Below are 13,561 nucleotides of genomic sequence, written 5' to 3' on the forward strand. Positions count from 1 at the left end.
TAATGTTTCCTTTTCATTTGGCCACAGCTTTATTTTTGCCCCTGTTAACCCAGAATCATATCTTGGCAGCTTGAGATCATTTATCTTTGAAATGATAGGCCACAGCTGTATGACTTGGCTGAGGGTAGGTGAAAGCTGCAGCCTATTTCAAAACATTACCTACTTGACGTAAGTAGAAATAGGAGCTCAGGTAGGCCACTAGATGTGTGTATTGCTAAGTGGTTGGAAGAATTGTGCTGTAAAAAAAACTGAAATCAGAACCTATCTGGATTAAAATACAGGTTTAATGACAGCCAGAGGCAACTGGTTGAAGCCTAGGTCTGGCAGAAGTCAGTAGCAAACCTTTCCTTGATTTTGCTGTATCAGGATCTCACCTGTGGAGTGCAAATGAGGAGCCAATGGAACAGCAGTAGCAGAAACAGCAGTAAAACAGTTGTGGTAAGGTTGGGTATGATGCTCGATGTTTTGCATGGAGAAACAAAATTATAAACCTACAATATGAACTTGATGAGAAAGTTAAAGTGGTTGTGAGGTGGCTACATGCTCTCAAGAAATGCTGAAAGATAGCATCATGGGAGATGATTAGAGCATGGGGCTCTGGTCATTGGGAGTACCTCTCTCCCAAAGAAAGCTCATAGCTGCCCCACATTACTGACTAATGTGGACTCCTAAGGGGAGAGATGCCTCACAAATTACTTGTTGTGAGAACACAACAGCACAGTTCAAATTCCCAGAAGACTTCTGGTTACAATTATATAACAATGCTAAAGTCCATTGAACTGATTGCTTAAGCCAGAAGTAACCTTGGCTGATGACTAGCTCCATTGTATGCTGTAGAAATCCTACCTTGTAAACATTCGTAGACTTCGTACCCACCGGAGCAGTCCCCTGCTCCTTCAGTAGTAAGAACATCAAGGTACTCATTCCTACCCTATAAGAATTGGTTTAGGAGAAGGCAGCATGCAAGAAATCTCTTTTCTGTCTAGTTTAAACAGCACCTCCTTGGGTGTTACGAACAACTCATGAATAGTAACATTATCATTTCTCCTCTCCTCCATTGTTTTTAAATGGACAGATTTAATGCTAATAGAACCTGAAGGTAGCAAGGGAAGCTTTTGTTTGTGCATTTAGTTAGTACCTCTCTTTTTAAAATCATATTTTATAAGGATTCTTTCTTTGCAGGGTTATGACTCTAGAAAAGACATGGGGTGGATGAAGAAATTCTCTCTCCAAGGTGCTGTGTTCCAGAAACAGATGTGAATGGTGTTCTATGGGCAACTCATGTTGATTTTTTTATTGTTACAGCAGTTGGATCAAAAAATAATGGGTCTAGTGAAAGTAGTTGAGACAGCAGGCCTGTGAAAGTACAGAGCAGGCAAGCAGCAAATGTGAATTTCACTGAACTGATTCTGTACAGCAAAAGCTTGGTAGACAGTGCCCTCTTTGTTCCACGAAGAAGAATGCATCCCTCTGAACCTTGCTGTTGCAAGAAGCAAAATTCTGCCTAAGAAGTATGTTGAAGAGATGCCAGCCGTTCAGCCTGGCCTGCTTAATCTCTGTGTGTTTGGAAATCCTGTGCAAGTCAGGGCTCCTCCAGTCCAAGTGGAGATCACAACAAATATTTGAGCATAGACTTCTTTGTCCCTGCAGGGAGATCTTATAGACATGGACATGCAAGCCTTTGCCAGCAGAAGTAAAGAGGGGCTTTGACCCTCTGTAGGAGCACCAGAACTGTATCTGCTTCAAGTGCTGTTTCTGTTGAAAGGCTCTTGGAATTTGGAGCCTTTGCAGGACCCAAATCCAGGGATCCAGTGAGATCCTCACTCGTTATGTTCTCTGTGCCTCTACTAGAGTTCAGCTAGGCTTGTCACAACTTGGAACTGTCTCTCCTTTCCTAATTTTGGTAGCAACAAGAAGGTGGGTCTTTTCAGGGAGCCCTCCTGATCGAAAGAAACACAAAAGGCAGAGGTGCCAGGGGCTAAGCGCAGAGTTTTCACACTCCAGGAAAATAGGAAGTTTCTGGGCTTAGAAACAAACCTGCATGGGAAGAATCTGGAAGTAGCCTATTGCCCAGTGGTGTGGAAGTGTGTGTGGTGGACAGGCTGCACTCAGCATCAGGGGATGCGGCAGCTGCTGTGCCTGGTGAATGCACACAGGTGCTATAGAGGCCTCAGCTCCTCACGGTTCCAGGAACTGGAGGAAGAGGCAGCCAGGAGGAGCAAAGAAAACACAGACTGAATTATCAGGAAAAGAAGATAAACTGTGCTGAGTGGCAGCTGGTCTTTAGAGAGCAGACTGTGTAAATACCCCAAGGGCCTTGTGCATCATCCCTGGGAAGCTAGTCCCCAGAGAGGGACTCAGCTGGACAACCACACCACTCCACACTGGAGGTATGTTTACTTCTGCACTGCCTTCAGTGTTTCCTGTGAGAACATTCCCCTGCTCATAACCAATATATGCTGACCTTTCAACAAGCAATGTTTCCTTTCTGTGTCTATACACATCTGTCTGTGCCAGAAAAAGCCTCCAAATAAATTATTTACTGTTTATCCTCTTCCAGGCACAGAAGGCAGAGGTGCAGTCCAGTCCCGCTTTTCCCAGTGTCGACTGCGGAGACCAGCCACCAAATATCAGAATTCTTCATTTTGTCTTCCATGCATAGGTGACATACAATGTAGTTTCTCTACCTGTATGTTCTTATACTGGATGCAGGTTGTAGGAGAAACTTGCCTGGCATAATTTTCAGCATTATATATACTGACAGTTCTATGCTGATACTGTTGCAGTGGTTGGGATGCCTGACTTTTGGAAGAGGAATGCAGCTTGCCATGCACAAAGTTTCAGTTCCTGCTGTTAATGTTGCTTCTGGCTGTAATTGTGCAAACCATCATTCAATGAATATTTAACAAAAGGTATCACTAGTTTGCCCTTCTAATTTACCCTTAGGTCCATTTTGTGTCTGCTATGTCCCTTTCTTTTTCTTTTCATCCTTTGCTCTGTTTCCCTCTGTTTCTGTCCCTCCCCTGGATCTCCAGCAACATACCTTGTTACGTTCACTCCCTGCAATTCAGTTGTACTGGCAGACTTGCTAGCATTGGAGGCACACAGCAGTTTGGGTACTGGATTTGACGTGATCTCCAGGGACCTTGGCAAAAGAACTGACCCCAGCCTGGAGCTGTGGGTTTTCTTACGGGGCTCTGCAGAGGTCCCGCAGAGCTGGGATGGCTGAAGGAGAGGAACAGCTGAAATGATTTACTAACAAACAGTTGCTTTGTAGAAGCTGAGGTTTGGATCAGAAGACCAGTACTGTCAAAGCAGTGCTTAGGTGCCTTCTGGCCCTCCCTGCTGGGCCCTTGGGCTGTAGCTGTTGTAGCAGTGAGACATTTGGTCTTGCACAAACCAAATCCTTGGCCTCTCTTCCACTGTCCCTAGGCTGCAGTTTCCACCCTCCTCTTCTACACTTTTGGTACCTGTCATTACCAACCAACACCTGGTTCAGCAAAGGAGCTGTCTGACAGAAAACTTTCAGTGACTAATTTACTCTAGGAAATTAATAAATAAGAAACTCTTTCTAGTACAGTCTACACCATCAGCCTTTCAAGTGTACTGCAGTGCTATAGGCACGCTGTGCTTGCTCCCCGACACGGACAATGTCCTTGCTCTAAGAAACTGTCAGTCTGATTTAGAAATGAAAAATGGCAAGAGACAACAAGGAAGAAGAGAGAAGATGTGCTCCGTGGCAGGGATCTGCCCTCTCTCCAAAGCACGCACGTTACTTGGAATGTTTATTTCATGCAGGGGAAAGGAACTGGGGATTAACTGTTGTCTTTACTCTGCAAGTGAGAGGCAGGTAGTAGAAACAAACCAGAGAGTGGGAAACAAATGTAAAGAAAGAACTTGGACATTCTGAAAAGGAGGTGAAAGAAACTGATCACATTGTGACTCCTGGGATCTACTTCTCAACTTACTGTCCCACTCCTTAGTTCTTTAAGATCCATACAGTGTCAGTTAAGAAACTGAGCCATCCTCTTGGTTTTTGGCTGCTGATTGGTGCCCACAGGCTCTAAATGAGAACAGATAATTACTTGCATTTATTCTGGTACCAGAGAACAACTTCTGTGGATCAGAATCTAATTGTTCTAGAAATACAAACAAATAGCAAAAAAAGCCAAGTTGTTTTCAGTCTAAGTAGGTAAAAGAAAGAGCTGGAGAGAGAAAGCATTATCACCTCCTTTTAATGGATGGGAACTAGAACATTAAGAGATCAAATAACTTGCCCAAAGTCACAGAAAGGGTGGGCCAGGAAGTGAACCCAATCCATCATGAGTCCTTGCTTGCAATCTCATCTCTTCATTGCATAAATACTCTGCTCTATCTGTGCAGGAAAGGTGGTCATTTAGCTACCAGGCAATAGTCTGAAAGAGGGCATAAAAATCCCATTTTAGGTTGTAAGTTAAGTTGTAGTTTTTATAAGAACTAAACTTGGGGATTTCTGTAAGAACTGGTGCTGCTAATGAATGGCTGCTTAATTCCATGGACCCACGAGAAGGACTCAGATTATTTCTGTGTATACTCACTTGCACCTGTGACTTGCCTAAATCTGACAATTTACAGGAGGTGCAATAACCACCTAAATACTAAGGGCAATGTTTTAGGACAGGAAAGCAGGGGAACTGAAGACTTGGAACAAAAATCTGTTTTGTGCTACCTATTTTAATGGAGACTGTCTTGAATATCCTCTTGAAGAAAGCCTGTCTGGAAGTTGCTGAGGGATGGAAAAGACAGCTTGTTTTTCCAGAGGCTGAAGTGGTTGCAGCCACTTGTTGTATTGCAGGTGGGCAGTGGGCATGCAGCTGGTGGCTTCTGTGAGCCCATCAATTTGTCACTGTCATCACAGCTGCTGGAGATCCATTCCTGTATCCTGCCTTCTGTAAACAGCAGCTCATAACCACAAAGCACCGAGCGTCTCTGGTCCAGCATCAGCTCAGGGAGCCAGAGAGCTGCTTGCTGAAAGCTGCCTTCTGTTTGCCTGCAGACGTGTCAATATTTACAAAAGTGAGGCTCCACTTTTGCCCAGCTGGAGCATGACAGCTTTGCCACTCTTGCACTCAGTGGCCCTATCTTCCAGCATTAACATCAGGAGGTGATGAGTGACGAGGCTGGCTTGATAAATGAGAAGAGATCAACAAACAGAGAACAGCAAACACTTCCTGGGGGGCTCAGGACACCTGCTGAGAAAGATGTTCTTTTTTGCAAGGATCAGGTAGCATATGATGCTGTAACAGGAGAGACAGAGGAAAGGTGCTATTGGTGGTGTTGGGTGCTGGGGAAGGCTGAGCTGCAAGCAGGGGTACGTGGTGAGCTATTAAGGTGGCCCTGCAGGGAAGGCATGGTGTGATAGCAGAGCTATAGCCCTGTGAGAGCAACAGCCTGGAGCATGCGACAAAGAGCAGGACTGTCTTTAGTCCAAGAAGTGCACCAGCAAGGTTGACCCCCTCTCCTCTTTCTGACTATATAGGAGATGGGGAAGTCAGGATGCAGGATACACTTGCAGGGAAAGTGCCGTCACAGGCTGGAAGGCAATGAGCTCCACTGCATGGTTACAGCTGCAGTTCCTCAGTTATCAAACATGTACAAGTGAGCCATCATATCCAGATAAAAATCAAGAGGCTAGTTTTTCTGCCATTAAGTCTTCAAGCTTAATTCTCTGGGATTTCACAGCTATTTGTGGATACTGTAGTGGTAGGCACATTACAACTAATGGTTTGAATTTGTCTGGAGTTTATTGGCATGTTCTGCTCTGCATTAGCTGGACAATACCTCCCAGTGGTGGGGACTGACAGAAGGGGGGGATCAGTAAACAGTAGAAAGGGCTTAGAGATACTGAGGGAGAATATTCAAAAAAGGGTAAGCTGTTCAGTTTGGGCTGTTTCTTCTTGGTTACATTCTTTTCATCCCTCTCCATCAGGACCCTCTAGGGAAAGAAATTTAAATGACTGAAGACTGGGCCTTTTTGTACTTAGTGACACAGGAGCATAAGCTCTCCAGAAGTTGGCTGAGGCACCTCCGAAAATCCATCAGAGACGTCAGTGTGGGTGGCAGCATTTTCCTGATGATTTAGGAAAAAAGAGAGGATGAGCAAGGAGGATATGAGGAGAGGGACTCCAGCCATTATATGAGTAAATAGTGGCTTGATACAGCAGAGTGCAGAATAAGGAAGGCAAGAATAGAGTGAGTATTGAAAGGAAGGCTATGGACAATGAAAGGAAGGCAGGAAAAAGATACAAAAATGGGGAATAATGTGGCTTATGCACTAAGTGAGAAGAATGAGTTTTGGCAGCTAAACTGCGTATAGAGTCAGGCAGTGTCAGTAGCCCATTCTGGCTTTTCTAATGGCAAGCTTTGCATCACGGATGGTTTAATGTGGCTTGGGACTAAATGACCCAGTGGTTCAGATCTTCTTTCCCATTATGGGTTGGATGATTCACCTCAGTGGAGCATAGCATCCCACAGTTAAATGCTGATGTCTTATGATCACAGGGGTTCATTTAAATGAATTTTTACAGAAAGGTCGCCCCATGAAACAAGCTGCCACAGCAGAAGAGTGTACCAGCAGGGCCATAGTCAGTACTGTCCACCGAAGAGCAGTGCAAGGCTGCAAGGATCCCAGCCCTGCTACCCTGAGCTAGCAGAGCCTGGGGCAGACAGCAGCTGCGCCAGGCTGCCTCCCAGGAGCACAGTGGACAAGATCAGCCAACATCTGTTCCCCTTTAATCCCTTGTTCCTTTATGTTTTGGTGTAGCGCTTTTGTGCGTAATGAGTTGCATGCTCTGGCACATTCCCAGCCACTCTTCTGGACAGCATTTCCTCAGGCAGGCAGTGCTGCTGGGAGTGAAGAGCTCCCTGAGGCTGGGATGTGTCTGGAGACAGTGCAGGCTACAGACTGAAGTGTGTTTCTGATGGCCCAGCTCCTCCTGCCCTACCAGACTCGGCAGGATTCCCAGGGCTCACCAGACCCCATCAGGAAGAGGATGAACTGTGCAAGTTGGTTCCCCATCATGTCACTGCTTCCAGCTCTTTTGATTACAAGGGGTTTGTGTCAGGACAACCTCCAGGGCTTCCTTTCAGTCATACCCCATTACACAGTTAGTGTCTGCACCTGCAGGGGCCACTCGACTGGAGCCACCGATGCTTTTAACCTCATGTGTATGTCATTGAACATACTCAGTTGCATTAGGGGAAATGGAAAGAGGGGAATAATGTACTAACAGTCTTCCACAAAGGCCTTGTGCTTTCTCAGCTTCCACTGCTGCCTCCAGAAGTTCACTGCAACCGTGGGAAGGGAGCCAAAGACAGTCTCCTGCTGAGAAAAGCGGTCACAGATACTCTGTGGCATCTTTCTCCATGTAACCCCTTGCTGAAGGAACTCACAAAGCAGCATCCAGGGCAGCAGCCTGGAGGGTGAAGGCTCCTTGTGATGCAAAGGGTTTAGACAGACTTCAGGAGGGGAGGTGCATTTCTCTCCAAACAATGTATGAAACTCTAGATAACTTCCTTCTGCCTTCGTGTTTGATGGCATCCCTGCAACTCCTCCAGGTCAGGAAGCATAGGAGGATAATATTAATTGCCTTCCACCTCTGAGCCTTTTGAAACATGAGGGCCAAGATCCATGCAGATGTTTGTCACCCAGGAAATCACCAGCAAGAGGAACGTACACGGGGCTGAACTTCGCCGAAGTAGTGAGGCACCAGCTTCTGCAAGACAGCACACTGCAGTCAGGAGCAGTAATGATGGCAGTATCGCACATGGAATAGCAGTTCAGATGGAAAAGGGATGTCAGGAATACACAATGGGACAGATATCAGAGGCTAGTGAACCCAGAGCAGCTCCAAAGGATTGTGAAATGACCCTTCTCCATGTCCAGCTGTAAAACAAAGCTGGCTGGATCTATATTCCCAAAACTCAGAGCAAGGGAGGATGAATGAAGTGTGAGCTCCTAAGCAGAGGGGGCTGCTGGCTTCCAGATTTCCCAGACCAACATCATTTCATGCTGGCCAGTGTGTCTCTGCTTTGGTGGACGCGTTCTCCTCCTCTTTAAGTCAAAAGGGGAAAGGGTGGGATAACACCATCCTGCAGCTAAAGTAAAAGAGTGAGAAAGCACCTGGAAAGCTGAGCTGCTGCCCTGCTCACGCACCCAAGAGGCAGGAGCCAGTGATGGCTGTGACTTGTTTGTGATACACCAGCAGATATTTGGACACCTTTTTCTGTTCCCATCTCTGTGCTAGGGGGAGGATGCTGGACTTTCTCACACCTCCTTCCTTGGGGTCTGTGCAGCAGGGAAGGTTTGTCATGGCTGGGGAGCACATATAGCTGTGGAAGCTATGGCTGTTCCACGGGTCGCTGTTCAAGGGTTCAACCCTTTTTTTTCTTTCATGCTCACAACAGCTTTATTTTCCAGAAGCCAGTGAAAACAGGATACGATGAAATCAAATGAACCTCTCTGACTGCTTCTCCCAGGCAAACAGTGTATGGGCAAGGACCCTACAAAGCCAGGAGGGAACTGCCAGGAAAAACAAAACAGTCTCCTAGTGGTGACTTCCCCTCCAGCAAGGGCGACCTCTGCCATGTCTTCTGTAACAGAACAGTTTGTATCTCCCTCTTCATGTCACTGCACAGGTCAGGTACTTGAATGCATTGCCAGATACCCTTTGTATGTTGCTTTGCAACAGTGGAACCTAAGGGTAGGAGATATTAGAAACTAACATAAAGCAATAAGTAGTTCAGTACTGGTCTGCTCCTTTCCCCTTCTTATCCTTGGCTCAGAGATACCCAGTTTGGGAACCTGCAGAGGATGCTGGTAAAGAACAGATAGGGCTTTAGGCTGGCAGAAAAGCCATAGGTTAGGGACCTCTATTGGAAAATCACTTTGCCTTTTTTTTTTTCCTAACAATTTATTTGCAGGATAGGGACCTCTCTTATGGGTTTACGTCGTCCAGGTCCCAGCTGCTATGCCATGGAGGCATGAAGGCCTTTGGGGCACAAAGCTGCCCACACCAACTATCCAGAAGACAGAAAGAGAAATCTGTCTTCTTTCCAGGGAACCGGTGGTTCTCAAAACAAATGAACACCCACTTGGTTTGCTTTTGCTTAAACAGAGATCCAGGCTTGAATCAGTATTAGAGTCAAAACAAAAGCTGTTTGCTCTTTGATTATTAATCTTTAACAGGAACCTGAAAACAGTGGACTGTGGGGATAATGCTCTAGAGGAGATGGTGCATTAGTCTGCCTCCAGGCTGATGTATTTGAGTGTTGACTCCTCAATCTCAGGGTAAAAAAATATTGCTGCAGACTGTAGGAAAGGGATCTGGTTAGCCATATTTGCAAATAAGCCCTCTGAGAGGAGGCAATAGATTTGCCCTTTTTTTTTTTTTTTTTTTTTAAAGACCTGTCATCATTGGTACAGTTCAGTCCTATAACAGGACTGTTAGAAGAATTAGGATTTTCTTTCTTAAATAGGGCATCTAGGAAGGGAAGGAGGGGTTGCTGTCTTTTACTGCTTTCTGTTTGGAGTCAGTTTAGTTACCTGAGCTTGGTTTGCTTCACAGATTTTCAGGCTCCATCACACTTAGGGCATGCCTACCACAGCATCAGTGTTCAATTGCAGCATAGCAACTGTATATAAACTTTAACAAGGGTGAAGTAACAGCAAGACAAACTTCCAGGAAGGCCCATCAAGTCTGGTCAGGGGCTTGAGCAAGCTTGTTAGACCATGCTGCTGCAGCTTCACTGCTGTTGACATCCTGACTATTTGGAGCTAGATGAGTCTGCTGGTGCAGTGTTCCCTTCTCCAATTGCATTTTAAATAAGGAACACCTTGTGGATCCTTCTGCAAAATCCTGGTGTAACGGGGCACTCTGCGTATTGGACAGGTCCAGAATTGCTCCTTTTCCAGGGCTCTCCAATGGCCCCAGATCACCCTGAAGCTTTTAGCTCTGCACTTTTTAAGAAAATGAATCCCAAATCCATGCAGAGAGCTCTGTGCAGAGTCGATTTTCATGCTGTCACGTTCCAAGGGCTGTTGTGGTCCCATCAGTGGCTGAAGGAGGCAGATGGAGGGACAGAAAGGGAAGAAAGGGAGAGCATGATATGGGAAGATTTGAATTTGGGTGCCAGATAGATGATTGACAGCTGGCAGGGGGAAAAGTGGGGAAAGAGATGGCTCTCAGCTGTACCAGTATCCCTCAGACCTCACCAGCAAGGGATATTGAGAGGGGAATGGAACAGGAGAGCTGGGGTTAGTGAGGGTTAGTAACTCCAATACCTGCACAAAAACACCCACTCAGTGCCACAGGGGAGCTGGATACAGCATAAGTGTGGACTGGGCTTAGATGAGCAGACAGGAGATGCCACACCTGTACTGTCCTGGTTTGTAACACTTCCTTTATTAAGCACTGCTAACCTGGGCAGGCTGGCAGCTCCTACCAAATGATGGGTCATGCCTCTGTCTTAGCACCATTTTCTTGTGTTGTGCTTACAGGGGCACTCAGAGCTCCCTCCCACCCCACCCCGGAAACACTGCATAAGCTTTTCCCTTCCTGAGCAGAGGACGGATGCTAACCTACCCCCTAGGTGCCACAGCTTTAGCTCTACTGCTTAGCTCTGCCTTCAGCACTGGCACAGTGTGATCCTGTCAACTATGTACATTCCCAGGTTGCTAAATCCACTCTTTGAAGAGGCTCAGGCAGCACCAGGGCTTGCAGTGCCACAGCTTTGCTAGCTTGCCCAGTGCATCCAGCTCACCCTGTCCTATCCTCCTCGGCCCCTTACTGGAAGACTCATTGTGCTTCTCTCCCACCTTGTCAGGCAGTTGGGGAGGGCTGCCTGCACCTGATGAGGGACCAGACTGGACCACTTCCATCGCAGCCATCCTGTGGGCCATTAGAGGTGCTCAGTTGTGTCCACACTGCACAGTGCCTGGTTCTGAGTCCCCTTGGGTCCCTCCGGCACAGTCCTCCCAGCCCATCAGCATGGCAAACAGTTCATTGCCCACTGCCATGAGGCTCTGCCACAGTTGTGCTATGTTAGACAAATTCATGCAGTGAGGAAGCCAAACCTGGACTGCAGGGCATGCAGGACTTCTGTGTCCCCTCTCTAGACCTGTCTGCATACATAGGTGGCACTTTACATCAATACTATAAATTCAGTCCTCCCTTCCATGCATTGTTCTAGGCTCAGAGTTTGCACAGAGAAGGATGCCTCCACTTCCCTCCCCACCAGAAAAATAATTCTCCAGACTCAGGGCAAATGGTGATGTGTCCCATGGGCTGCCTCCAACCACCGTCATGTCTGACGAAGGATCCAAGCACCCACTTCCTTGAAAAGGCATGGGAAAGTGAAGAAGTTGCCCTGGCCTGAAATCAGTATTGCTCTGGAGCACCCCCAAAAATATGTCATAGGCTGGCAAAGAAGAAAGATCCTTCTTGGGACCATATGTATTTTGAAAGTTGTGGATGGGGGAGAACAGCTTTGATTTCCCAGAACTTCTGACACTTTTCTTGGAGGAATGACTTCTCTTTTACAAAGAATTTCTTACTTTGTGGTATCCCTACCTTCCTGCCCCCACAACACTCGTGTGCTTTACCCACTAGTCTTCTCCTGACTGTCACGTAGACTATGAGCTGCTCTTCTTGACCAAGGGTCTCTATTCCTGGCCTGTACTATGCTTACCCTGACAGAGCCTTGATCTTTCATTAGAGAATCACAATATGAGTACCTCCAATTCACAGGCCAGTATCTCATAGGTAGGAAAAATACAACAGGAAGACCGGGCACATTTTCCTTGCCTCATTTCCACCAATTATTCATAGTTCTATCTTCCTTTATTATGCTGAATAATTTCTCTTCACTCTTCAAATATTTGGAGGTCAGGATGCTGCTCCTAATCAATCATCCCTTAGGCAAACTAGATTTTGCTTTTGTAATGTTTTTCTGCATAGTAGCTCCAGCCTCCTAATCACCTTTGTTGCTGTTCTTTGAGCTGCTTTCGTTTGGCACGATTTTTCTGGTAATGTGGTTCCTGGAAGCGAGTGCAATATTCCAGGCACAGGAGCCCTGCGTATCCCATCGCGTGTGTGATGTTGCCCTCAGGTGGTTACACCAGAGAGAAGACGCAGCTTTAAAAAAACCACCTCCGTTATCTTCGGGACAGAGATTTGTAACTGCATGGGAGCTGCGGAAAGGATAACTCTGCACTCTCTTAAGTGATGCCTTTGCAACAGAAACCAAGATTACACTGGCTTTTTCTGTCTGTCCATCCTCAGCAAAAGCTCTCTGCGTTTTAAGTGTATTTCCCCATGTGGATGCTGCTGTGCTTAAAGAGCAGCAGGAAGAATCTAAGCTTTAGTGAGCTACACAAAGCTGAATGAGACTCCTAAGACAAGAGGCAGAAGAACTGACACACTTTAACCATCACCATCTTTATTAATACTAATTTTATCACTACAGCTATTTGTCTTGGTCACATTTTTCAGCCATTCTTTTTGTCTCAAAATTATATGCATCATAAAATTATATTTCCTTTACTTATTACACCAGGTATTGTGTAACTCCTAGATTATAATTCATATAAAGTCATGGAAGGTGCTCAGAAGGTGACAAGAGACTTTATCAAAGGTCAAATTAGAAATTCATTGTGCTTGTCTCTCCTCTAACTCAACTCTTCACAAAACTAAACCATCCTGCTCACTCATTCCCTTCTCCCATCACAGCCTCCACTGTCCCTGTGATTATGGTGCCAGGTTTTTTTTCTGCCTTTTCTATTCCTCTCTGCCCCTTTGTTACAGAAGTGACCATACCTAACACTGATTTCAAGGTGGAGATATACAGCTGATTTATTCAGGAATTATTATGGTAATATATAAATTCCTGACCTATTTAATACACGACATCTTATTTTGGTTTTGCTTTGCTCTGCACTGAGCTTACTCTCTGAACACTGCACTATCCACAGAGGTGCCCAGAGCTTTTCCCTGAGATCAACTCTAACTCAGAATTTTTCATTTAAATATTAGGTAAGTGAAATATTTTTTTCCAGCTTCCCTTAACTTATACTGGCATACAGAGTGTTCCACCTGCCATCACTTTGTCCCACTTACCTAACTTTTGGTTCATTCCTTCTCCCACCAACTGCAAATGCCAAAACATGCATCGGGTTTAAAAGGCTCAGCCTTTACTAGGGCCTTTTGAAGTTTTTCCCAATTGTTTTGTATCTTACATGGACTTGGCCACCTCACTGAGCACTTCATCCTCTGGATGTGGTGCAAAAGTAAGCTGTGGTCTCACTAATGGCACTGAAGATTTTGCCATTGAAACCAAAGGAGCTGGAATTGGATCATTCTTGGCTACTGTATGTCTCAGCACTCATCATGGGGGATGCCTTGCAACTCCTGTCAATGCAACACTGCTAAGAAATGAGTGCTTTCTCCTATATTTTCTTTTACAACTTCACCTTAGTTCCTTGCTTCCTGCAGAACCAATGCTTGTACAATCACTTGGTGTGTCT

The sequence above is a fragment of the Haliaeetus leucocephalus genome, unplaced genomic scaffold (genome assembly GCF_000737465.1).
Source record: "Haliaeetus leucocephalus isolate CR32 unplaced genomic scaffold, Haliaeetus_leucocephalus-4.0 Scaffold752, whole genome shotgun sequence".
Lineage (NCBI taxonomy): Eukaryota > Metazoa > Chordata > Aves > Accipitriformes > Accipitridae > Haliaeetus > Haliaeetus leucocephalus.